Here is a 25,248-nt window from a genome sequence, read left to right as displayed (position 1 = left end):
TGAAGAGCTGAGATACTTTTTAATTTTACAAGTTGAAGGATATTGATGGAAAAGGCTTTCTCTGAAACAACCTATCTGGAACAGGAACAGCAAAGAAGTTGAGATATTGGCAAAGCAAAGATTGTTCAAGAAAATCCATACTTGTTCAAATGCCCATCACCAAATGGGATGGAGTGGCCCAAGCAACTGAAACCTCAAGATAAAGTACATGTCTGTGAACCGGACTTCTCATAAATACACAGGTAACACTGCAAAAATAGTATCAACACCATAACAGTGATAAATACATCCATACCGAAGAAATACTCACTTTTAGCACAGTTCACAGAATAGTTACATAGCTTCTTCTAGGCAAAAACCCCAACCAACCCAAAACCCCAAACCAAACCAAACAAAAAAAAAAATCAATCACATTTGCAGTAAAAAAAAAACCACAAACATTTCCAGTGACCTTCTGCTTGTTATTGGCAGATGAAAACACAACTTTTGCCTTCGTTATTTTATTTCTTTGTGATAAACAGCATCTTTTATGGCATCTTAGATACCAACTTCCTCAATATACTGCACAGTGTGTTAATTAAGAAAGTATCAGAGATGCACAATAAGAAACAGCAGTGGGGATGAGTTGATTGAAAGACAGCAGGACAAAGGAGATAGTCACAGATATGCTTTAAAACACAGATCTAAAAGTACCATTATATGAAGTAACAGAGGAGGTGTTCTCAGGAAACGAACCCAGAGGCAGCAGCTTATCCACCACCCGAACAGGCTGCCTGCCCTCTGCCAGCGGACAAGGTAACCATCCCAAACCGCGTACATCCCAACGCAGGCGTACAAGCACCTGGAGGGAAACCACCCAGCATCCTCAAAGACCTGGTGTATTGTTTTAGAATTGCAAAATGCAGCTCTTCTGCAGATCTCAGAGCACTTTGCAAAGTAGGTCAGGATCATTTTTCCCTGATGGGATGTTTGGATGTTGAGAAGCTGAGACACGAAGGTTGCTTGAAGTCAAGCCAGGTTTGTTGGCACTAGCTGATCCAAAAACTCCGGGGAAAAAAAAGATTGGTTCCGGTGGGAAGAAATAAAATGGTGAAAAGGAAGGCTGAGAAAGAATAACACAGAATAACAATCCCCAAGTCTTTCTCTGATTCACACAGAATGCTTCATTTTGTTTTAGAGTTATTACAACCTCAAATTATTGCAACCTGATTTTCTTCTTTAAAGTAAAGCAATATTGATTTTTAAAAGTAAATTTAATTTTTAAATGGGGAAAGAAAGTCTCATTGCACTAAGTTCAAGAAGTTTAAACATTTTCAAATGCTCTTTTTATTTTCTCTGGTCAAAATTTGACAGAATCAACTCCAATCCATGAGCGGAGTTATTCGGCTTTCCTGAAATGCCCCACGTGGCATGGATTACATGCTGGTTAAAAGCACAACCCCCCCCAGCCAGCGCTGGGTTTGAGCCTGAGACTCCTGCTCCATGAGGAGTCTCCCAAGGCATCTCCCAAGCACAGGCAGCTGGAAATCGAGGGGAAGCCATCCATGTTCCTCTGTTGAGGAAAAATGTCTCTGTCCTGGCATCACGCCTAAGGAGAATTTAAAGTTATTAGCTGCTCCTGGAAAGTACCCGTGCCTTCCCTGGCACTCCATCATGCCAAGCCAAGCTACTTCCAGTCTCCCATGACTGATTTCTCTTGTTAAACATGGGCATGGCACCTTTGGAGAATTCATTGAAAGAAAAGAAACAGAACAAATTAAAAAAAAAAAAAAATCCAAACCAAACCAGCCCACAGACTGTTACAAAGCTCCAAGATCTGTCACTTGAAAATTTATGCATTCCCTCCACAGTGCCCTTCAAGAGGCTCCCACTTAGACACAGCAGAACGGAGAGGATATATTTTATAGAGTCAAGACCAAAGGGCTTTCGCATGCTGGATAGAGCCATTATTTAGACACATCTGAAGCTGCTGCAAAGATTCTTCTCAATCCTTCACAGCCCTCCACTGCTTCCATTCAGTAAAAGCGAGCTTTTTCACAAGAGGATTGGAAATACCACCCCAGAGAACAGACACCAGCAGACAGGCTCACGCAGCAATATTCCCCAACAACTGAGTTCTAATTACTGCACCCGTAAGTAACTTTCAGGGCCTTTTGAGAAGAATGCCTGCAGGTGCTCGTCCCCAGGTACCACGGCTCCATCACAGAGAAACGACCACCCCACCAGGCGTGCAGAGAAGCAAGACCAGCAGCAAAAGGGTTTCAGACCCCGCACCCATGACAGTAATATTTCTGTAGTTAAAAGTCTATTGATGTTAAAGGATCCTTGTTTCCAGGGGAAAAAAAAAGAACCCACGCCCTGCCCTCAGATGTGATACATTGTTGTTGTAAAACTATTATTAAAAAAATCAGTATTTAATATTATGTAATTGCAACCCACATGACTTAAGTGCTTGAAAAACAAGCAAAAAATTGTTGAGAGGGCTGCTAGCTCAGCAACCCACCCTGACAATAATTACACCTATTGTGTGGGTCATGCAATCTCTATTGCCTGGATGGAGAAGCCAAAAATCTTATTATAGTCGATAATGATTACAGCTGAACTGAGCATCTTTGGACAGAGAGACAGCTGTGGCCAGGCTCTCAATAGCAGGGGAAAGAAGCCTCTAATGCAATGTACAGCTTCAAAGTATATAATTTCCATGTTTTTTTTAAAGAAAGGAGGACCCAGCGTGGACAAAGAAAACAGCTTGGAATTTGGGGGTAGATTTCAGGTCCTTTTTTTGATACAGAGATTTCTACTACCTTTGGGAGGTCAGCTCTTGGTTTCTCTGCTGTCCACTGGTGAAGGGAAATAACAGCACTCCTTTTCTACCTGCCGGTTACGGTAAGTGTGCCGCAGTCAGCACCGAGCATTGAGCCCGAGCTGGGCAGAGAGCTGCTCTGGCAGCCAGGACAGTGGAAGAGCTTTCCCAAATGGAGCAGGTGATGTGGTGGCCTGCTAACCTTTCTGTCACCTCCGGCACAAAGGAAGTATGGATAAATGGCAAAATATAAATTAATAAACCCAAAATACTTTATCAACAGTATGGTAGCTACAATACTTTCAATGTAACAGCTGCAGGAGACACCAGCATTAGAAAGCACTCGCTGAAGCAACGTTAGGAACAGAAATGGCTGCAGCCAAGCAAGGCAGATCAAGGGAAAATAAAAAAAGGCAAAGAAGTAAGATGCAAGAGGACCAAGACCCAGATAATACTACTTAGACATGTTGATAGATATTTGGATTTTAAACTGTTAGTGCCTCTTCCAGGAAAGCAACACTATGACAAATTGACTAATAAGTGCTCCCAGTCACAAAATGGGTCACCGTGTATTATTTTCTTATTTACTTTGTTTTGCTCAAGCCCACATTGGGTAGCATTTGACATCAGAGTACAAACTTGAACTGTAGCAGCAGGGTGATCCATCCCAGCTGCCCGACAGTCACGTCAGCTTCTGTATACATCCAAGATTATGAGCTTGAATAAGACTGTTTTGATCACTGCGGAGGACCTCACAGCAGGCAGAGGCACACAACCTTTTCCATTCCTTTAGCAATAACAGATGCCCAAGGAATCAGGTGTATATTGTTCAAATGTCACTTTAAAGTAAGTTTAACTTTCATATTCTCATCCTGCATTCTTATTACAATAGGAAACGTGCACAGTTATTTACACTGTCAGGTTAATTCACAATGCTCCTGAGGTATAAACCTCCAAGGGAATTACGTGGCAAAAATGTGAAAGTTGCAAATTAAGGATTTTGTCATAGGATTTCTGCAATAATACATTAACCTTGATGGACAGGAGAAGTGCCACATGCTCTAATTAGCTACAAAGTGCTACGGCAATCACTGGCAGCCTGGGAGTTGAACCCACTCCGCACCCAGCACCCGAGATGGGGCTGCTCTGTGCAGCTCCAGCATCCGCAGCCTGCGGCACCAGGAGCTTCCAGCCCCCTGCAGCTGGTCCCACCAGCACTGCCACGCTTTAACCAGTCGGCTACAGAGGGTCCCCCCTCTGTATATATTTATATATACATATCAATATATACTTATATATATTTATAATGCAAAGGCCATTATAAAAAGAATGGATATTAGAGATGAAAAAAAGAGATGTGAACTGTGGTATATGTAAGTTACATCATTCAGACAATTCTGCAAGCAAATGTTTAACTCCTTTCATGGTGGAATCCTAGAAATCCACAGGAATCAGAATATGAATGGTCCTCAAAGCAACAACGATGAAGCAGTCGGTACCATAGCACTCTACCATTGAAACAATCTCCTTTCTCTTCCAGGCTATGTATGGAAGGCTAACATTGGCATCTTTCTTCCTTCCCTGCTGCCAGCAAATGTTTCTGTAATACCATCAAATTTGGCACGGGAGCACCAGGAGCAGACTTGGTAGGTTCAGCCTTTGCAGATGCGCCTTTGTCCAACCAGTAAGCTGGGGAAACGCACAATAATCTATGAAAAGGATAAGACAACAAGGCAAACCATTTCCTCAAACAATAACTTGGAAATTATTTGGTTTTACAGCTTCTAGTTTTCCCAGTGGTTTGTGCCACTTTGGCAAACTGACCCGATTGTTTGGAATTGTTCCTGGAATTAAAATTCCCTGCACTACAACCCCTGGCAGCGCTCAGAAAACACAGAAACACTAACATTTCAACCAAAACTACCAGCACCTCCAGATTTTTTTTTTTTTTTGGGGGGGGGGGGAAGGGGCAAACAAACAAAATGCAAAGTGAACTTGGGTCCTTTCTCCCTGGCTGATGAAAATCAGTTTTTCCCTCAAATTTTATTTCCAGTAGAAGGGTATTCTGAACTTCATTAAGTCCCTGACAAGACTCATTTTAGCAGAGTTTCTGTCTCAAGAAACACCATTCCTAGTTAATCTTTGCACAACAGAACCTACTTCAGTTTCACTTTGATCCTTATAATGGCCCCTACTTTCTCACATGCTTCTGGAGAACTTTTAATTAAGTGGTGCTGGAGACAGAGAAAATTTATCTTAAGGTATTGCACAGGATGTTGGCAATTACAGATGTACAAAACCCTGATTTTTTTTTGGCTTGGCTGCCAGACTGAAAAAGAAAATTTAGAGATCAACATTTTTTTTTGTTGCTAGATCTTCATTTTTTCTCATTAAAATAAAAAGCCATACAATTACTTTTACCTAAACCAAAAAATTTCCGTTTAATCTGAATTGGGAACAGTCATTACTAGGGACCTGTAGGAAGAAACAAATGAGGTGCTATGCAGGAGATTCTGCTGTCTCCCTCCTACCCCACGATTAAAACAGTCATCCAAAAAGGTGAGTTTCCTCCTTCCTAGAGAGCTGTTGAACTCCTACCTCAGACTTCCCAGTGTTCTGACCGTGCCATCGCCTACTGATACCTGGGGCATGGTGCCTTGCACTCACCCGCAGAGCTGCACCATCCCCAACGGGAACAGAAGAAGATGCTGATGTTCATTCAAAGAGCAGTATCAAAAAGGAGATAAAAGCCACCATGCACAGAAGGCAAATTACTCTCTGGTAGGACAGGGGACCCCAGCTCTCCCACCCGAGCACGTCCCCAAGCTCTGAGAGCAGCGGGACGAACGTGATGTACAGCCCTCCTCATGTTCCTCCCGCATGCTCTCCAACCAAAGCTGCAGACTGCATTTACTCTCAAGTTTACAAACGGATTTAGAGATCATGAAATCACATTTCTCCCCAAAATTAGTATTCACCACAGGTTGCTTTTGTCCTTTTTTTCAGACAATTACTACTCAGGAATAGAAACAAACCAAACCCCAGCACCAAAGCTCAGTGAAGGAAGGAGCTGTAAGGGTGATCAGAAAAAAAGAGGAGCAGGTTAGCAAAGGTAGGCTGAAAAGGACCAGCTGTGCAACAAGTGGGATGACATGACACCTGTTTCTTGGCTTCCTGCTTTTACTTTTAGCAAAATAGCTTATAGGAAGGATTCAGTTTGTTCAGTTACTGTCAGGAACAATGGATTAAGCCCATGCTTTCCCTGCCTACATAGGATGCCAGCTTTCTCCTTCTTTCCCTTTCAAACAGAATACATATGTAAGATTCTGCCTTACAAGTATCCTCAAAAAAAGTGTTTTGCTATGAAAACTTGTATTGAGACATTCCAGGAAGTCGGTTTTGAACTCTGATAATATAAAAGTCATTTTGTGAGTACAAAAAAGCAGAAAAAAAAGAAAATGAAATAACAAATCCAGCTATCTTTACAAAAGATGAATAAATGAGAAGTTTCTGCTCACATTTTCCCTATCTTCAACATCTTGATTCATATGCATTTGCACATCACAGAAGCACCCAGTGTCACATGGATGGCCAAGTGCAGGCACCAAGCCTGGCCCTACCACACTGCAGCAGCAGCAGATGACAATGAAATACCCACTCTGTGCTGCCTGCTCAGATGCCCCCTGAGAAGGTGCTGGAGCCACTGCTATAAAATCGTGTTTAAATACATGCTTCCAAGCCTCTTTAGCATTGCGATTTTTAAATGCCCATTTTACTTTTTCCATTTTGCATTTTATTTTCTCACTGTCAACGCTAGGACAGAGGACTGGATCCTTTCACCCAATGGAAAGGAAGGAGCCAGGCTGGTGGCAGGGGACCCTGCTCAGACCACACAGGTAAGAGCTCCCCGTGTCCTGGGCTGCTCTCAGGACCCACAACAGCTTCTGTGCAGAGGAGGCTTCTTTCCAGGGTTCCCATTCCTGCTCTGCAAAACAATTGAAGAAGTCAAAGCTCTGGTGGAGGAATTGTGGCTTCAGCCTCACGCTGGAATCTACACCATGAAATAACCACCGTGCTCATTGTGCCATGATAAAAGGTCTGATGCTGTAGAGACACAACACCCATCCATTTGCTGCAAAGCGAGTCCCAACAGCACAAGCGCTGTAAAAGATTATCATACGATTTTTTTTCACAGGAATCCCACTCATATGTCACAGACGTGGGATAGAGATCGGGACACATCACATAATGCTCCAGTTCACAGGCAGCTCAAGGACAGGCAGGCGAATTGAGCCATCTGGGTTGCAGCAGTTGCAAAGCACACAGGAACTTGGAAGAAGAGAGAGCCTTCCCCTTTGCCTGCTGACAGATTCTGTGCTGTGCCTCTGACAGGCAAAACCTCAGGAGAATTCTCTGTGCAAGTTCAAGCAGTCATGCATTAAATTGTTCAGGGCATTAAACACCTAACTCTGGTATTTAAGGGTAATGGATGTATCTAGTAATCAAAGTGTTGCTTCAGTATCCATGGATACCCATGATTATGTGGTATTTTGATTCTGGTACAACGCTAAGTACATTATTCTGCTTCCCTGAAACTCTCCAAGAGCTATTTTTCTTATCACCACTTAATTGGATTATCAGGTAGAGAAAGAGACAATTTAACACTTTTGCAGATGATTTATCTACAGAGATACTCTTTTGGGGGGCATCACTTTTAGCAACACTGAAAACATCACTTCAGAAAGTTATGTTTGCTGTTGCTAATTACTAAAAGCAACTCTCAATTAATTTGATTAATACATTACTTTAAAATTAGCAGCTGCCGAAAGCTGCCTCCTGGATGTTTATTACAATTATGGGAACAAGACACAAAGTATTAGGCTTGCATGGCTTCCTTCAGAAAGCAAGCAGATGATGGCTTTTAAAGGCTTTTCTCTTCCCCCTCCCCATGGATTTTTCACACCCCCAAGTCTGCTTTTAGGGTAATTGCAAGGTCTGACATTTGCTTGGGTTTGTATCGAAGCAAAGCGGAGCCTGCAGCTACTGTGACCCCCCCCTTTCCTTGGTTTGGCTGGGGGAGGCTCAGGGATTCTCTTCCCAGCCCACTGCAGGATAATCTGTCCCTGATGCCCTACAGCAGAGAGGCAGCACAGCACGGCTGGGCACGGCTGCTCATAGAATCATTTATGCTGGAAAAGACCTTTAGGATCATCAAGTCCAATGGTTAACGCAGCACTGCCAAGGCCACCACTAACCCGTGTCCCTAAGCGCCACATCTCCATGTCTTCTAAATACCTCCAGGGATGGCAATGTCAAGGATGCTCCTCCACTGGCAGGGATCTGAAGACCTTTTCTCACTGCACACCAGCACAGAAAACACCATAAAACTGGGATTTTAAGGAAGGTTTATTGGGGAGGGTAAGAAAAGTCAGGTTAAGAACAGATGATACCTAGACTTTTTTTAATCTAAACAACAAAAGTAACAGCTCCTCAAGTGCCGATAAGTCCTGATTGTCCCTGAAAGAAGCCCACCGGGGAGCCGATGCAGTCCCATGGTGCCCCTGCTAAGGGACATGGGATGCTCAGCACAGCCCTGCACTGAAAGCTCTGTGAAATGAATCCAGCGACCAGGAACCCCCACTTTTCACAGGGAGAAATAAATCAAACAGTTTGACCTAAGTCTGGAATAGCCCAAAGGAGAGGAATTAATTGGGGAAGAAACTAAATAAATATCAAAGGCACATAGTATTTTTTTCATTTTGTTGTACATTTTATGTGTCACTGCAGGGTTTTGGCATATACTTATATATCCTGCATATAGAATTTATTAGCTGCAATGAATTTTACTTCTAAACCTCATATATTCTGCAGAAGAAAGAGAAAGCAGTGGCTGTAACACTGAAGACTGAGTTTAAAGAAGTCAATATTCTCCCCATGTGAAAACTTGACAGCACAATTGAGGATATTTCCCTGATAAAGCAGAATTACATCCTAAAGGAACCGGAATGATAAAGATTATTTCATATTCTTGAAATTCAGCCAGGCCTGCCAGCTTGCTTGTCGTCAAACTACTCACCAGCAGAAGAGAGTTATTCAAACAACTGACACAAAAGCCACAAAATCTTCAAAGAACAATCACTGGAAAGTCAATACAAGACTCACATGTTTGCTTTAGAGAAGACTGAACATTAGGCAGCAGGAGCCTGTGTGTCAGGTATGGGTTTTAAGGTCACTCTTTGCTATATGTGGGAATTCACATTTATTGTTTTAAATAAAAAACAGACTAAACCCCACAATGTCCAATTTACAGAACTCATCATCAGCCTCATGCAAGAAATAATGAGGCTGTCAGCAAGTTATTCTAGTGTAGGAAAATTTCCAGTCTCATACCCGAACCTGTAAATCCACAGTAAAAATAAAAGCTAGCAAAATAAATCCTGCCCATATTACTGAGCCTCTAATATTCCTCATCCCATCAAGGGACAAGGTGCCGCAAGCGTGAAAGTTTGCCAGGAGCTGGTCTGAGGCCATCAGTGCACTTCACACAGCAGTTCTCCAGCAGCCATCCCACAGCACGGGCTGGACCCCTGCGCCCACCCGCCTCCTCTTTAAAGCCGTGACCAGCAGCCCAAAGGAGATGCCCTGGGCAGTTTGTTCCAGCACCAGCTCTGGCAGATGCCATACAAAGAAACTATAATCTATGGAAATCAGCTCACCATCAGAAAAGTTCCTGTCAGTCCATCCAGCCAGAAATGGAAAGAAATTAATTTATTCTAACTCCAAAAATTAAAATAGACCCAGGCACATTCAAACTGTTTGGACTTCATTCTGCCTGCATTTGCTGGGCTAACGCAGTCACAGCTCCACGCAGAACAAATACAGGTCTAGAAAATGGGAAACTCATGCCTGTGGAGTTATCACATTTCAAGGGGAAAAAAAAAAGGGGCTCTGTGTGTGTGTGTGTGTGTGTAGACAACAGAGGCTAAAACAGTATAGACTATGCAGAATGCTCCAGAAAAAAAGAACTTTGGGTAAAAAAAATTACTTACAGAGAGATCCAGAAATGACAGTTGGGTCCTTATGTCCAAAATCAAAGTTCTAATGAGGCTTTGGATCGCATTATTGTTCTTTACTAGAAATAGTTAATATCCTACTTACCACAAGTTATGAAGATCTTGCGTATGCCAGTAAGTTTATAACTGTGCTGGTGTGCAGATGGGCTAGAATTTAAATTATGTCTCCATAGTATCATAATTCAATTGTAAAAATAAAATGTGTACCAATAATAAAATTACATTAAAACATGAAACTGCAAGAATTTATCCAAGAGAAAGCATCCTTGTGGATATGCAACAGCTTTAACTCAGAAACATCCTATACATTAAGATTCTACTGAGTCATTTTAAAATTTGATTTTTGCTAAGCTTGTTTATGGTCTCATTTTTTCATGTTAGACTTCATCATAACCAAAACCAGAAGACTAATATTTCTAGTATGTTATTCATTAATGCTTAATTCCATTGTGTCATAGCTTTGCTGCATATTTAATGACATTCCTAGTGCATTTTATCACGTCAAAAATTGTCCTTTATTATGGCAGTTAAACTCCAGCAATACACAAAAAAATTAAGACTCTCTCCAGAACCCTAAATTAAATTAGAAGAATGGTATAAGATCATCTTTTTCAAAGATTTAGAAAAGCTCTGTTTGCTAGACAGAAAATAAAGAAAATGAGGATACCCAGTTAGACCAATGGCCACGCACGCTCAAGAACTCACGTTAGCTCACACTGCAACGCTCCAAAGTGTTTCAGAACAGAGTCAGACAAGTTATTTGCAGTAGAAGGCGCTTCAGATTTATTGGCTTCCTAAAATCTGTACTACAAAAAGCCCATTTGAGCCATACAGTGTAACCATGTAGAGAAAAAAAAGCAATATGAAATACAACTTCCACTTCTGCTTCAAACATTTAAAGAATTTTTGTTGTTATAACTTCATGCCAGGAGTGCTTAAATGACCTGGTCCTGATGAGGACTGCCCTGTAAAGGCTCTCACAGGCGATAACTGCCCTGAAGATCTCCCAGGTGAAGGCAGCCCAGGGCTGGAGCCTGAACAAGCAGATTCTCAGGTACATAATGTTATTTATGTTTTGAATTTTGCCATATGCCTATTTCTAACAAGAAGTGCCTGCTATCAGATAGAAATGAGAGACTCCGAATGCAGACACCAGAATGAAGCTGAAAGGAATACAAGGTGAGGTCTGCGAGACAGCCTGGCACATCTGCTGGTCTGGGGGATGAACCGCCACAGGGGTGCAAAACGCTCTGGATGATCTCGTGCGGTGCAAACCCAAAAGTAACGCGATCCTCCCTCTGTCTTTTAAGAGTCTGATTTAGCCAGACTAAGACCGGCTCTTCTGCGCTGTGCATAAAAACAGTAAAGGCAAGGTTCTTGGAAATAGTGTCAGCACACTTTATAAAACACAGTTTCTTTAGGAACAACTGTAGGCGGTAAAATCTCTGGCTGTGGGTACAGATGGAAACAAAGCACCAAAAATACCATGTTTAAAGCATAACGTACAGCCAAGCAACGATACAATTTAGAACTATGCTCAACACAAAACATCAGCTAAGTATCTTAGTCTTGCAGCTGGTTCATAAATCCTCAAACCTCGCAAATTCAAAGTCCTAAACTGACATTTGGAAGGAGAACCAAACGAAGCAGCCCTGCCGACAGCCTTTCTAACACTGCAGAGCAGTCCCTGGCTCCGCGGAGCACCACAGTGGTGCAAAGATTTCCTTGAGCATCGCCAGTGGTACGTGTTGCTGTAGCCCCAAGAGAGGGTAAGCTAGCAAGGCTACCTCCTGAAAACAAAGAGAGACCCATTTGACAGGAGATTGGATTCCAGGGAATCAGGAAAGAAACAAACTGATAAAACATCCCGTCTTCCTATAAATAAGGGCTAGATTAAGATACATATAGTCAAACCTGAATTTCTCCAGCTGAGGCTCTGAGCCATTAAGGTGATCGACAAACAGACCTGTTACCTGCCATGGAAACTTCCCGGCTGGCTGCGTCTCACCTCCCAGCACAGTCAGTGTGGGCAGTGGGCAGCTAGGCTCACCCCCTTCTAATCTCCAGCTATTTGTTTGCTTCCCAAGATGCCTGAATGCAAGACTGCTCACAAACAATACCTTCTGAGGCTGGCTTGGCTCCCTTGCAAAAAGCAATTTCCTGCAACCTTCGCGCGCACTAAAGAATCCTGTGCTCTATGACGTGGTTTTATTTGTCTGAACTGCCTCTTGGAGCTCCACACTGTAATTTAGGAGACTGCTTAGTGCTGCGCTGTTCTTGCAGGGATATTTCCCCCCTAGTAATAATGATGCCACCTCTGGATAGTGAATCATTATACACTGCAAGCACAAAATGATCTCTAACGATGAAGCTTTTCTAGCTACAATTTGGAGTGTTCCCATGTTCCTAATTCCTTTTTTTTCTTGGAGAGGTAACGTAGTATTTTAGCCTTCTCTCAGTTAATGGTATTTTCTTGGTTGTTATGTATCTAGATAGGGCAAGGAAAGACTTGTCAGTTCTTCAAAGAATGAGAAATACAGAGAACAGCAATGACACAATGACAAATCTCAGTGGGAAGGGAGGGAGGATTAGAAATCTTTTAAGTTCACTTCTGGAAGGAAACCTCTTCCCTAGTTTTTCCACCTAAGAAGAGACCAGCATTTACAACATGAAAAAATTCTCCCATGAACCCTGTGTCAGGCTTGCAAAGGCTCCGCAATAGATAAGGTACATGAAAAGAGACTGATGGGAGCTCCTGGGGTTTGTGTTGGTGAGGACAAGAAGCGAGACATGGGGCCAGTGCGCAGCCCTACTAAGGTAAGCACCCAACAGCAAACAGGACTGCACATTCACTTATCGTAGCTATTAACTAATGTTTCCATGGGAAAACAAGAGAAAACAGGGTATCAGGCTGGAGGACACAGAGGGTTAGAGGAAAAGAAGGTGACTTCTTTAACATTTTGTTTCATCTCTAGGTTCCTTGTGTCTCACCCAAAGGAAAGCAGGAGAGATCTGCTTATTGCTCCTGTATCCCTCTAGCAGGATGGAGGTCTTCCCTCTGCATGCTTCAGCAACCATCCCCAGCCCTCTTCTGGGGAACCGCTCTCTAATTTGCACACACAATTCCGCTTGCTGCTTCCCAAGTTTAATTGAAGCTCTAAGTGATGCTTCTCACAGAGTACCAACCCTCAGCTCTGCAGAATCCCAGGTCCCTTTTGTATGGAGATCATAACAGAGGCGAACTACAGGTGGTCTAATTTTACCGAGAGAAAACTTCATTAAGTGTCATTAGCAAGCTGGCATTATCTTATGTATGTTCATATCTCATAGCATTTTGGTGAACGCTGCATAAAGCTCTGGTTCACATACACGTTTGTTAGAAGCATATATAAGCGCAGCTTTCTGCAGGGTCTCAAAAGCAAATCATCTCTAGGTCACATCTGCAGATGACAGCCAGGATGACCGAAATATCAAAAGACTGTTTTTCTGTTAGGTCCTACTAGCTGGGTTTCTGATTAGTCCTCAGTCTTGCTGCAGCATATTTTCTCTCAAAAGTTTTACACACAAGGTCATTACTGCAAGCTTGTACACTGACCGCTGCCTTCTGGGACTGAAAATGTGTAAACTCAGCAAAGCTAAGAATTATATAAATAGGTTATGTTTCCAGCCCCTGGATGGGGAAATAAAAAATAGAAACAGAGCACTTTAAACTCTTCAGACCTTTCTTGTCTTTCTCATAATCCTCGTCTCCTTCACACTGGAGTAATGTTCTTAATGTACAATACTGTGCTTTAATAACCCTTTCTCAAATGAGTACTAAAAATGCAATATAGTTCAATAAAATCACTATTGCAGCATTGCAAAAACCACCCCCCATACACTGCCTGTGGATAATCGGTTCAATTTAATGGAGTTCTGCAACAAGATGTTGTAAAAGGCACAGAAGTTAGGAGCAAGCTCTTGGAAGGCAGTCCTGGTTTCATTCCAGTGGCACCTTCTCCTGTGTAAAACAACCACTGGTGTATCACAGCTCCAGACCCAAACTCAGGCAGGTGCTGCGGGGACTCGAGCCGAGGGGACCTCACCCAGGGAAGGGGGGTGGAAGGCAGCCCTACCGTCAGGAATGCTCCGGGCGATGCACGCTGCCTGCAGCCTGGAACAGGTACCTAGCAGCAAAACATCCAGGACAGGAGGTACCCAGGGAAGGAGGCTGTTGGCAGCAGGGTGGTCCTGGTCCCCAGGAGCAGCCCCGCCTGGAAATGAGATGGCTGAAGAGACAAGGAGGTGACAGCTGGTTGTAGGTCATGGCTGGCATGCCCCGGTGAGTGGGGAAGGCTCATGCACTTTCTTTCTAAAACAGAAAATTGAGTAACTTAGACTCCAAAAGCAGCTACACTGAGTAATTCGGGGTAAGGGCTGGGATGCTGCACAAGTACGTCCTTGCACCTTGACACTCCGTTTGGGCTGTCTTTACTGGCCCTGCCCGGTGGGGTGTTGGGCACTGGGCTCTGACCTGCTGCAGCAGCTCCTATGGACACCGTAAAATGAAGGGGTGGGGGTGCTGTTGAGAAATAAACATAAAGGACATGGGGCAAAGCTCACCCCTCTCAGAAAGCAAAGCTTTGCTCCGCAGGCTTTGAACCGCAGTCACAGCCTAGTTCCTGAAATGTCTTAACACACTCACGCTCAGATGAGTCTGCCCTATCTCAAATAGCGACCTTAATGCAGTTTGTGACAGACTCAAGACCTGGTCTCCACCCAACAAGTGCGTTTCAACTCTGCAGTCCGCCTGTAATCCCATCTAGGCAAGCCACAAATACCAGTGTGCAAGTTTAAGAGCATGAAAAACTTAACAAGCAAAAAACGTGCTTGACCCAGCAACTGGGAACCACCACCATTCTGCAGCCATCTGCATTCGCTGCACATGGGGGCCTCGGAAGAGGGATTGAATATGGTTATACCTGAGCTATTTCAGCACAAAGCTCTTCATTGACTGTTTTCTAAAGAGACTTTTCAATGAACAGCCCATTAAAGACAATGTGATTCTCTTAATTTGATGCTGAATTCAAGAGTTGTATGAAATATTTGTCAATATTTGGATTACCTAATGTGTTTAACTGAAAGAAAAGTGATTGCTGCAGAAATCGTTCCTCCAGCAAAGCCCATACTGCCCTACAAGGCATCCAAAAACTTTATGAATCTGTAAACTCTTCCTTTTCCTGTCAACAAATGGAGTTATGGCAATAGCATCTCTGTACCTTGGCAAGCCAATCTTTAAGAAAATATCCTTTTCCTTCACAGAAGGAAGAATAAAGGAAAAACAGACTTTTGTTTTCCCTTTTGCTACATACAATAAAAAGCCCAAACCCAAGTGTTAGGACTTATGGGAACCAAACACAGAAAACAAAATCTTTCGGGCGGTGGTGGAGGGATGCAGAGAGATGCTGAAACTACGTAGCTGAAAGGGTCACCGGGGAGAAGGGCAGAGAGAACTTTACAGTGCATGTTCTTATAACTTGTTACTTGCTGACTCAAAAATGTGACTTATTGAGATAAGTGGAACCGAATGAAAATGTAAACACAAAAAAGCAGCAAACAACTAAGACAAAATTCTCAGTGTTTTGGGGTAACACTTCATTTCCAGTGAACACTGAAGCACCAGTAGCAAGCAGCAGCAAAAAACCTTTGTATTTTCCTAAACCGAATGTGTAGGGGAGAATATCCACCGCCACTGGTTTGTCAAGATCCACTCCTCATCCTCTACATTTTAAAGACCCCATAAAGCTTGCACTAATACAGCAAATATCCAACAGGAGGAGGGCAGAGGCAGTCCATCAAGCACTTAATGTCATTAACATTAAAAACTCACATGCTCTCGCAGACACTGTCTTTGCACAGATGCCAACCTACAGACTCCAACAGACATGTTTTCACTGTGTCAGCAGAAGCATTGCGTGTCAAGTTTGTCCGAGTCCTGCCCCCCACAGCCCGATTCAATAACTGTGCATCCTGGCCTGTTATGGTGTGGGACGTGCTGCACCAGCTCACTGTGCTACCCTGAGACAGAATCAAAGCAAGGAAATTCAACTTACAGCAAGAACTTTGGACAGTCCAAACTGTTTTTATCTCCTGATCTTTGGTACTTAATGTAGCAAGAAATGATGTTACACCCTCAAATCAATATCTAAACAACCACCGTGCCACAAAAAAGTTTTATCCCTAGACCTTTTGTGGAAAACTTGATATGCCAAGGAAAAATGAGCAAATCTGGAATGCATAAGACGAAAGACACACACAAAAAAGGCTACAAAAAAATTAATATGCTGCATATGCCCTTTTCCCTTACTGTTGGGGCACTCACCACATTAGTCTAAATTTAATTAAATTTTCTTATATTATTTGCAGATCAAATTTCACACTCTTCCACCTACACCTCATGACACGCACCTACAGCTACACTGCTGAGCAGCCCATTATTTCAATTGTCATTTATTAAATCTCATAGGAATTTAAGAGATAAAAAGCTCAACTTGATAGCTGAAAACGCACATGTGTAACTAATTAGTATGAAGAGAGAAATTTTCAATTGTATTATAAATCCCTGTGCTTCAGGATGTGACTACACCATTGACTTTTTCCATGCAAAACCACAGCAATTCTACTACCCCGTGCCGTCTCATCTGGCTGGAGGACTAGCTGGGACCGGCTGAAAGTTTCAACACTTTCGGTCTAAAATGAGCGATAAGGGGCACTATATTTCCTCTTGAAATTGTCAGGCCTGCTACTTGTACGAAGGAATTCAAGTGATGTTCTGAGTGCTACGTAAATTAAAAATCAGTAAATCAATGCAACTTCTACAAAAAGAGGTGTTAACTTTTACTTCATATAAAACATCCACTTTCTTCATTTTCAATTCATTTGGTGACCAGAAAGGTGACCAAAGTTATCTTCATTTGGCATAAACTACTGCCACATGGGTAAGAGAAATTAACACTGAACATAAATTTCAAATATTCCTCTCAGTTTCACAGGTTCCAAATTAATATTTTTTCTCAGTATTTTGGCATATCGGAAGAACTTGATTCGATTGATTCCAAAAAGACGACTGAAGAGACAGCTCACCAGTTCCATCACGCTTTCCTCACATTTCATGCCTACCTACTCACATGAGGCTGGTGCTAATGCTGCAGAAAAGCTGCTTTACTATCAAATCTGTCTGAACAGAGAGCCCTGAATCCTCTGTTTAAAGTTCTGGTTCTCGAAGCTGACACACACATCAGTTCATTTCACGGCTCATATCTCTGTGTTATAACATTTACAGATCTTTTTCAAACTTTTTACATCGAAATCAAGGCAAAGCCACATCAGCCATTTGCTAACCATACCAGACCTCCCCATCACTCACACAGCAGCGCACAACCCTACGTACACATCAGTAAGGGCTCTTGTTTTAAGAGGGAGGCAGCTCCCCAGCACACCCCTACTCACCTGTTGGGGGGACCTGTCTGGAGCAGGGGTCACCCGGGGGGGCCACTGTGCCCAGCACTGCAGAGCATCACCCAGCACCATGCTGCCCCCACGCAGGGCTCGGCTCTTCCAAGGCGAACCTGGCACCACCGAAAGGGATAAATCGCAGATAACAGGTGCTAGCTCAGTGAAGCACAGGTCACTGCTGAATAAATTGCATCAGATTGCTTTATAGATAATTTTACCCGTTTCTCGGATAAAATGTAAAATAAGGCACTAGCACTTGCAATTATGAGAGATACTGTGGCCTCAGTGGCCTCGGGGCTGGGAACTCACTCAACTGTTCATCAGCAGCACTCCACTGCCCTTCATTCCCATTTATTTTCTATTTCTTTTAAGAACTTCCAGAAGAAGTTATTGAGATAGTCTGACCTCAGCAAGGCCATGACGTGCACCAGCAGCGGGGCCATAGTGGCTCCTCTGCCTGTGCAAAACCATCCACAGACAGGCGCAGGCACCCCGCGCCAGAACAGTCCTTTTCCTGCAAGTCTCACCCAGAAGCCTTCAACTGCTGACAGGGTTCCAACGTACTTGCCCCAGAGCATCAGGCTCTGGCATACGCAGTGCAGCAGCCACCAGGACCACCAGGTGCTGCCCTTGAAGCCGCCTTGCTACCTGCCGGGACATGCGCAAAGGGGCTGCAACAGCCCGAGTCTTTTTTTGTTCCTTCTGCTGCTCGCCATACCAGAAGCAGACTCTGCCCGAAGCAGGGCTTTCCTGAAAAAGTAGCTCCTTTTAAAAGTCAACATGCTTACTTCTGTGTGCCTTCCCCAGAACAAGTCAATGTTCTCTGCACAGAAAAAAAGATAAAAGAAGGATACACACATAATTTCAGTGAGTGTTCTTTAATGTGCTTGGCTTCATTTGTTCTACAAGCTTCTTATTTTGGGGAAATAAATGTTTTTAATTAAGTTGACTGCATAGTTATTAGCTAATACCCGACTGTCAAATATTTTGAACGGTTCCACTTTACTCAAGCTGCATATCCGCACCAATAGCTTTAGTTTATTGTGATAAAGCAATTTGATGAGTCATGCTCTTTCTCCCTCTATATCCAATCTTGATTCCCCAGACAGTGTCAGTTCTCCATTTGTTAATCCATATTTAATTTTTAAATCACAAAACATCATGGTTTTAAAGATAAGCTTTTAAAATGCCCTCCTACACAGTCTTTCTTGCTGTCTCCCGGGATATTGCTGATAACAAGCAAAAATCATATGCTTCAAATATTAATGGAGAAGCTGCTACTGAAAACTGGGAACTTAGAGGCCAGGTGATTACCGCGTGGAGATGTGATGTACAAATCAAACCTGGAGAGAAATAGGGCTAAGGAAAAAAAAAAAAAAAAAAAAAAAAAAAAAAAGAGTACTAAATGCAAGACGGCGGTTTGCAAGTGTCAGGTATAAGGAACTACAAAAATTCCACTTGTCTTCAAAGCCAGGGAGCAGGGGAAGGAGCTCTGCTCTCACAGGTGGGGATGAGAACCCCATGGGGACCAAAAGCTCCCAGAATTCCTACTTTTTTTGAGAACAAAGAAAATGCAAAAATAACCACCAAGATGTTGGTTTCTCTTGCTTCAAGAGTCCTCAGGACACACAAGCAATTTACAACACGAGACACAACCTTTCATCAGCAAGCTGCCTCACCAAAATCCAGGCACTTATTAAAAACCCTTGAAAAATATTTACCACAGAGCTATTTGTCTGCTTTTTGTTTTCAGTGAAATATCATTTGTATGGTAATTTCCTGAGCACCTCACACCAGGCCTGAGAGCTGCTGTCAGCGGGAAGGACACCTGCCCCAGGTCCAGGCCAGCAGCCCCCAGTCCCAGCCTCTGGCTGGGGGACACTGGCATGGGCCATGTACTGGGAACTGGTGACACTGGAGCTGCCCAGCACCCGCCACAGCACTGTAACACTGTTTCCCACACCCCTTAAATTCCCAGGGAGCGATACAGTCCTTTAGGTATGGAAGACAACTCTTAGTTTACACCTTTCCCAAGAGTGTGGGAGGGCACAAGCCCCACCGAAGGTCTTGCCACTGTGTAACGTGATGGGAAGCGATCGCCTGGGCATTGCTGGAAACCTGCCCTCTGCTCCTGTGACAGCTTAACCCCTCTTCCTGCAGTCTGGAACCTTTCCCAGAGCTCTGTGTTCCCTGCAAACACCTGGCTGGGGGGTCTGAAGGCACAGGCACACCCCCCTGCCCCGTTCCTCAGAGCCGTGCCATGGACTGCAGTAAACAGCAACATCTCTGGACTTGCCCGGAGCGCTGCGGGCACAGGGCAGCACTGCTCTCACCCCATCTCGCAGCAAAGCTTTTCAATGCAAACTTCCATTTCTGTTACGCTGGAAAAAGATTTCTGTTAAAACTAAAATTACTTAGACTATAAATTTTAATTAGCAGTACTATTCACAAAATACTAAAATAATCTGATGGATAAGGAGAATTCCAGCTGAAACAGCAGAACACATAAATCCCTCTGTGTGATTTACACATCTTGGAAGCAAATCTGGAGTAGTTCCTTCAGCCTTTCATGCAATAATTTTTAGCTTTCTTAAAAAGTTACACTGCCTAGGAGGCTTTTCTTTTTCTTTTTTTTTTTTTTTTTTTTTTTTGTGTGTGTGTATAGATTCTTTTAAAGTACTAGCACTGGCTGATCTGCATACACTTTCTATTAGGGTTAGGGCACTGTCACCAGACACCTTTGTCTTTCAGATATCATGATTGTACTAACTCTAAGCTCCTTTATTAAAAATTCTATATTCACTTTCTACAAGAAGAGAAGTATTCCAGGTTTTTTTCAGCTATTTACATGTATGCTAAGACATTTCCATTTGTCCATGTCAGGTACTCATCCTTCAGTCATCTCTGGAAAATGGGGACGCATTTGTATCCCTCTACTTACAATCCTAAGGCAGCAGCCAACTCGTAAGGCAGTTTGGCACGGTCACACTTGGCTGGAACCACCTCTACACAAATACACCCCCCTCCCCCGGCCAGCCAGGCTGGGCATCTCCGTTGTACGAGTGTGTGCCCGCAGCACCGGCCGGGCCAGGGAGATGGTCTGGAAGGAACTGCAGCGTTCTTAGAGGTAAGGGATAAAAAATCTGGTTACTGAAGCCTGATGGGTCAGCTGAGGATCTCCAGCTACTGCCGCTTTGTCACCTGAAAACTGACGACTGATCTCACTCCAACAACCATGTTCATGGTCACAAATGAGGTCCAGGAGCCAAAGTTTTAACTCAGACCTTGAGCCCAAGGTGACTCATTAATTACCGTATACATCACATACATTAACTGCTTTATCTGACTTCCCCATATATTGGTCAGACAAACCCCAAAGCCACAGGCTGTTCAGGTAAGGATCCCTTCTGCCTGCCACCCTTCAGGTATGTGTCCCTGAAGACCTTCTCCATAAGGATTCCAGGAGAGCAGGAAAACTGAGTGATAAAACAATGGCCAAATGAAAAGTGGATCTTCCCACCCCATCCTGCTGCAGAGCTTGGTGGTAGTGTCAGATGACGGCCACCACCCACTCCCAATGCAAGATCATCTCCTTGACAAAGTCAAGGAAATAATTCCCGAATAAACCATTTTTAAAAAATGCCTTATGATCTCTCAAGATCATTGACATTCTAGCCTTTCCCTCCCCACAGACTCTTAGAAAAAAGCCCGTTTCCTTCTATTATCCTTATTTTAACTTTATTCAGTAGTTTTGAAACACGATACACTGTTTGCTTTATCAGCAAACACAGAGCTCAAAGACGTTCATGTACTCTGACTGGGCTTACAGAATATTAATGCAATCTCTGCTTCAGGGCACTGAGCTTGCGTAGTGGAGGACTCACTATATAATGAATGTTCCCACAGTGTTGGTTTGTTTTTTTTAATAAGGCCTTCTTTTTAGAGACAACTCTTGTGAGCTGGGGGTAGAGTATGAAATAATCTTAAAATACCCTTTCATTCCTAAGAAAATGCATGGGTGCTGCTGACAATAGGAGATGAAAAACTAACATTCAGACTCTCATTTCTGAACCCACAGGCCATTATCTCCCCATCACACTGTAAAGTGTAAGATATTCTGGTTAATTTGATAAAGTGATGTGTCAGGACATGGAAAGGACATGAGAGGTTTAATCCTCTACACTGGTTTGTGTCCCATTCTGCTTTGTCATCAGAGAGATAACTTCTACTAAAGTACAAGTTCCCATCCACCCTGTGGTAGGAACGTGCTTCAGATGTCTACTTCTTTTCAAATAAATAAATGGCATTCTTAAAATGATGGTTCAAATGACTCCCTATAAGTCAGTCAAATGGAGCATCAGAGAAAGGATATTATGTTGCAACACTCAATCTCATATTTCTTAATATCCCCTGATAAAAACATGTTTGAAAGCTTCATCAAATCTCACTTATCAGATGTCTCCAATAATTTCATTCAAGTTCATTAAAAAAATACTGCAGTTCACGATAGCATTTGAATTCAAAACACAAGCTACTTAAACCCTCTTACATGCACACTGACAGAATTGGAAATGCACTTTGAGGAGATAAACAAGTGTATACTCATACACTATTTATAACGCTATTGCTATTGGCACCACTATGGCTATGGCGTGTCAGCATTTAAACCATGAAAACCTTTAAATCTCAGCTACTAACATTCTACCTCAGATAAACGTTTAGATGGCAGGAGGCTTCTTTTTTCTTTCTTATAACCGAAGGACAAAAAAGCAGAGTAGTGGGAGGACTTTTTGGTTTCAATAGAAGGCACAGTGGTGTGTGAACACACAACTCTTACGTACAGCTTAAATGGAAGGGATTCAAAACAAATCATTTGTACACACACATTCTTTAGGCCAGTAAAATGATTTTTACACAAAAAGTCATGGCCATGTGTGTCAAGCAATGTATCAGATAAGAATACTGCATTTAATGAAGTCATATTTAATAAGTTTTTGTTTAAAAATTCAGATGAAAATAAAAATTAGACACACTGTGTTATTATAACTTCATGAAAACCGCCTATAAAATCCTGTGATGAGACATGCAAAACACAGCATGGTGCAGGGCTTCACGACAGTGTCTACACAGAATTACCAGAAGGGGAAAGGATTTAATGTCAGATGTTGTGAGACTAGCTGAGAACACATTTTTGCAGTGCTTCCCTTCTGCCCCTCTCCAGAATCAAAACCCCACAGTGGAGAATAAGAACACAACAGGGAAAAGTAGGAAGGCACATGCAGCTCAGAGAATACCAACATTTTGCAGTACAAACTCATTGCTCAAGATTTCATATCAGCTGTGATCCCCTCGTCTATCTGATAGACTACAAATAATATACGAAGGAGGATAAGCGTGACATACCATCTGATCTTGCCCCCAAATCTCTAATCTAAGTTTTACTTAACACATGGTTTCATCAGGGTGAAAAGATGATTTTTAAAAATTAATTTTTCAAAGAAATCTTTTCAAATATAATCCATTTAAATGGATAATTTTCCCTTTGTCCTCCAGGAATATTATTTACTAGGATTATCTTTATCAGGGAAATTGTCACCAGCAGCTGAACATTTCTATCTGGTGCTGCCTCACCAGGGAGCCACTCCGGCTGGGCTGCCTGGCTTCCCCCCTGCAGCATCGCCTCCCCACTATCAGCCTGGCATCTCCAACCCAGTCTCCTCAAGTCTGCTTTCCTTTAAAAATCATCTATTAGAATAAAGTATCAGGATAATATGGGGCTAAAACCACGAGGCAATGCTTTTGTCCAGAAGAATATATTAAAAGGTGAATACAAAAGTGAGGGAGGGGTGAATTAAAGGAAGAGTTCCAGGAAAATGTTTTCAATTACGGAGCAAAATTGTTTGACCCTAATTTTCCTTCTTTGCACACCTGGGTTTTTTTTCTGCATTTTTTCCTCCTCTTATTTACTTGTAAGGGAGCTCAAATGGCTTGAAAAGAGGTAAATTAAAAAGAATAATTGGAAACTGAAGGGGAGGGTGAGATGGGTACAGGAATGTAACCGTGAAAGAGCGATGTAATTAAAAAGCCCACACCACTTCAGTGCCATGCCAGGAAAGGTGCAATTCCATCACTGTGTTACACAGTCTGCAGCTTTGTGGGATGGAAAGACCTCTGTGGTCTGATGGCTTTGGGAATAAAAACCTTTTCTAATATATGGCACCAGGAAGAGGGTCCTTCCCCTGAGCATCACCTCCCGTCAGCGTAGTCACTGCTTTGTTCTTGGGTGGGTTATTTTGTTTGGGGGTTTTGTTGGTATTGGTTTTGTTTGGTTTGGTTTTTTTTTTCCCACTGAAGACGACATAATGCCTTCTGCAGAGTCTTTAAAAAAAAAAGATATTAAATATGCAATAATAACTTCCTGGTAATAGTCCTCTGAATAAAACCAGCCCTCTTTCAGAGGAACCCTTCACATAAAACAGACCGGGAAAGCCAATAAAATACCTTCATCGGGACCTCTGTGACACAACTAGAAGACAGGTTTTGAAGTAATGCTGTGTTTTCCTTTTTTGTTACCTTTATTAATACCCCACTTTACTTCTGATGTGTGACAGCTCATCTCCTTCAGGAAAATTACGTTTTTACACTGACTAGGCTGAAATGCAGAAGGACTGTAAATCTTTGTGCTTTGTGGTCTAAGAGGAGCCTTGGTGCGGGACAGACATCTCTCCATGGGTGCTCTGAACAGCCAAGATGATTCTGTGGGATCAGGGCTATTTCTCCTTCCCTTAAAACGTCTGGTACCCAGTGCTGGGGCAAATTTCTTCCCAGTTATTCTAGAATAAGTCAACACATTTCATTCTAATATCCAGCTATGCAATTTAGAATTTATAACTGTCCATTGCATTAAGAGAGTAGAATTAGACCTTGCAATTAGACCTTGTGTGGCACGCTTTCCTCTGCTCATGCAGAAAACTCACAGGCTGCACTTCAGCAGCTTCAGGAGAGCCTCTGGGCCATGCCAGAGGGCACCCAGAGCCGCAGGACCTGGCCAGGCTCTCCTGCCCCATCCCTAGTTCTCTTTCTGTGTTTAGAGATGTGAGGTGCCCATTTGCATCACAAGCTGGCCTGCTCTATCAGTCTTTCTGCCTTAATGCAACACTCCTGATTTATTTTTATTGCTAAAAGTCCTGGGGAGATACTTGCACCCCTGGCGCCAAGGCATACATCACATGCATCTTCACAATCACTGACACGAAAGCTCCTCCCCTGCAGATGAGCTGCGTGCACAGCTGACATTAGATAAAATCAATCAATAGCAAACAGCGACAAGAAAATTGCCGTAACAGTGCATGTCAGACAGACTGGCACTGGAAGCATTAGCAAGTCCAGAACCTTTAAATTAATTCATCAAGTAGTCAATTCATCCACTCAGAAATAGAATAAAATAAAATAAAATTCATAGTTTCTAATTGAGAGGGAAGGGAAAATGTTATTTTACCTATTGAAGATCTTTTTCTTTTTTTCTTTCAATTCACAATGGCCACACAGACCTGATCTACACGCTATACACAGACAAACTTTGGTTATATGACTTTGGCATCTCTTATCCAAAACCCAAGCAGCTTTAGGGTAGAAACCAAATCCTATACCCAGTCCAGAGCCAAGTCCAAGACAGCTGTGCAAATACTTGCCATTTCTGCCTGTGTCCTGCCCAGCTGTGGTAACACTGCTAAACTCTGCCAAACCCTGGGGAGAGGCTGAGATTACTGAAATGGTTTAGGAGCATGTCTGCACGCCCTAGATCAGTTTTCCCACTTGTCCTCTTAGCACACACTCCAGGTCTCTGCAAACTGCTACAGAGCAACCAGTCAACATACA

General features: G+C 42.9%; 1 protein-coding gene across 3 annotated transcripts in view; it reads right to left on the bottom strand.

The window, feature by feature from the left end:
- GRM7 (glutamate metabotropic receptor 7) overlaps nucleotides 1-25,248 on the bottom strand; it is a 304,155-nt gene that overhangs the window by 143,549 nt on the left and 135,358 nt on the right. The gene's annotated exons all lie outside the window — the stretch shown is intronic.

The sequence above is a fragment of the Falco rusticolus genome, chromosome 4, assembly GCF_015220075.1.
Source record: "Falco rusticolus isolate bFalRus1 chromosome 4, bFalRus1.pri, whole genome shotgun sequence".
Taxonomy (NCBI): domain Eukaryota; kingdom Metazoa; phylum Chordata; class Aves; order Falconiformes; family Falconidae; genus Falco; species Falco rusticolus.
This window is presented reverse-complemented; position numbering and strand designations above follow the sequence as displayed.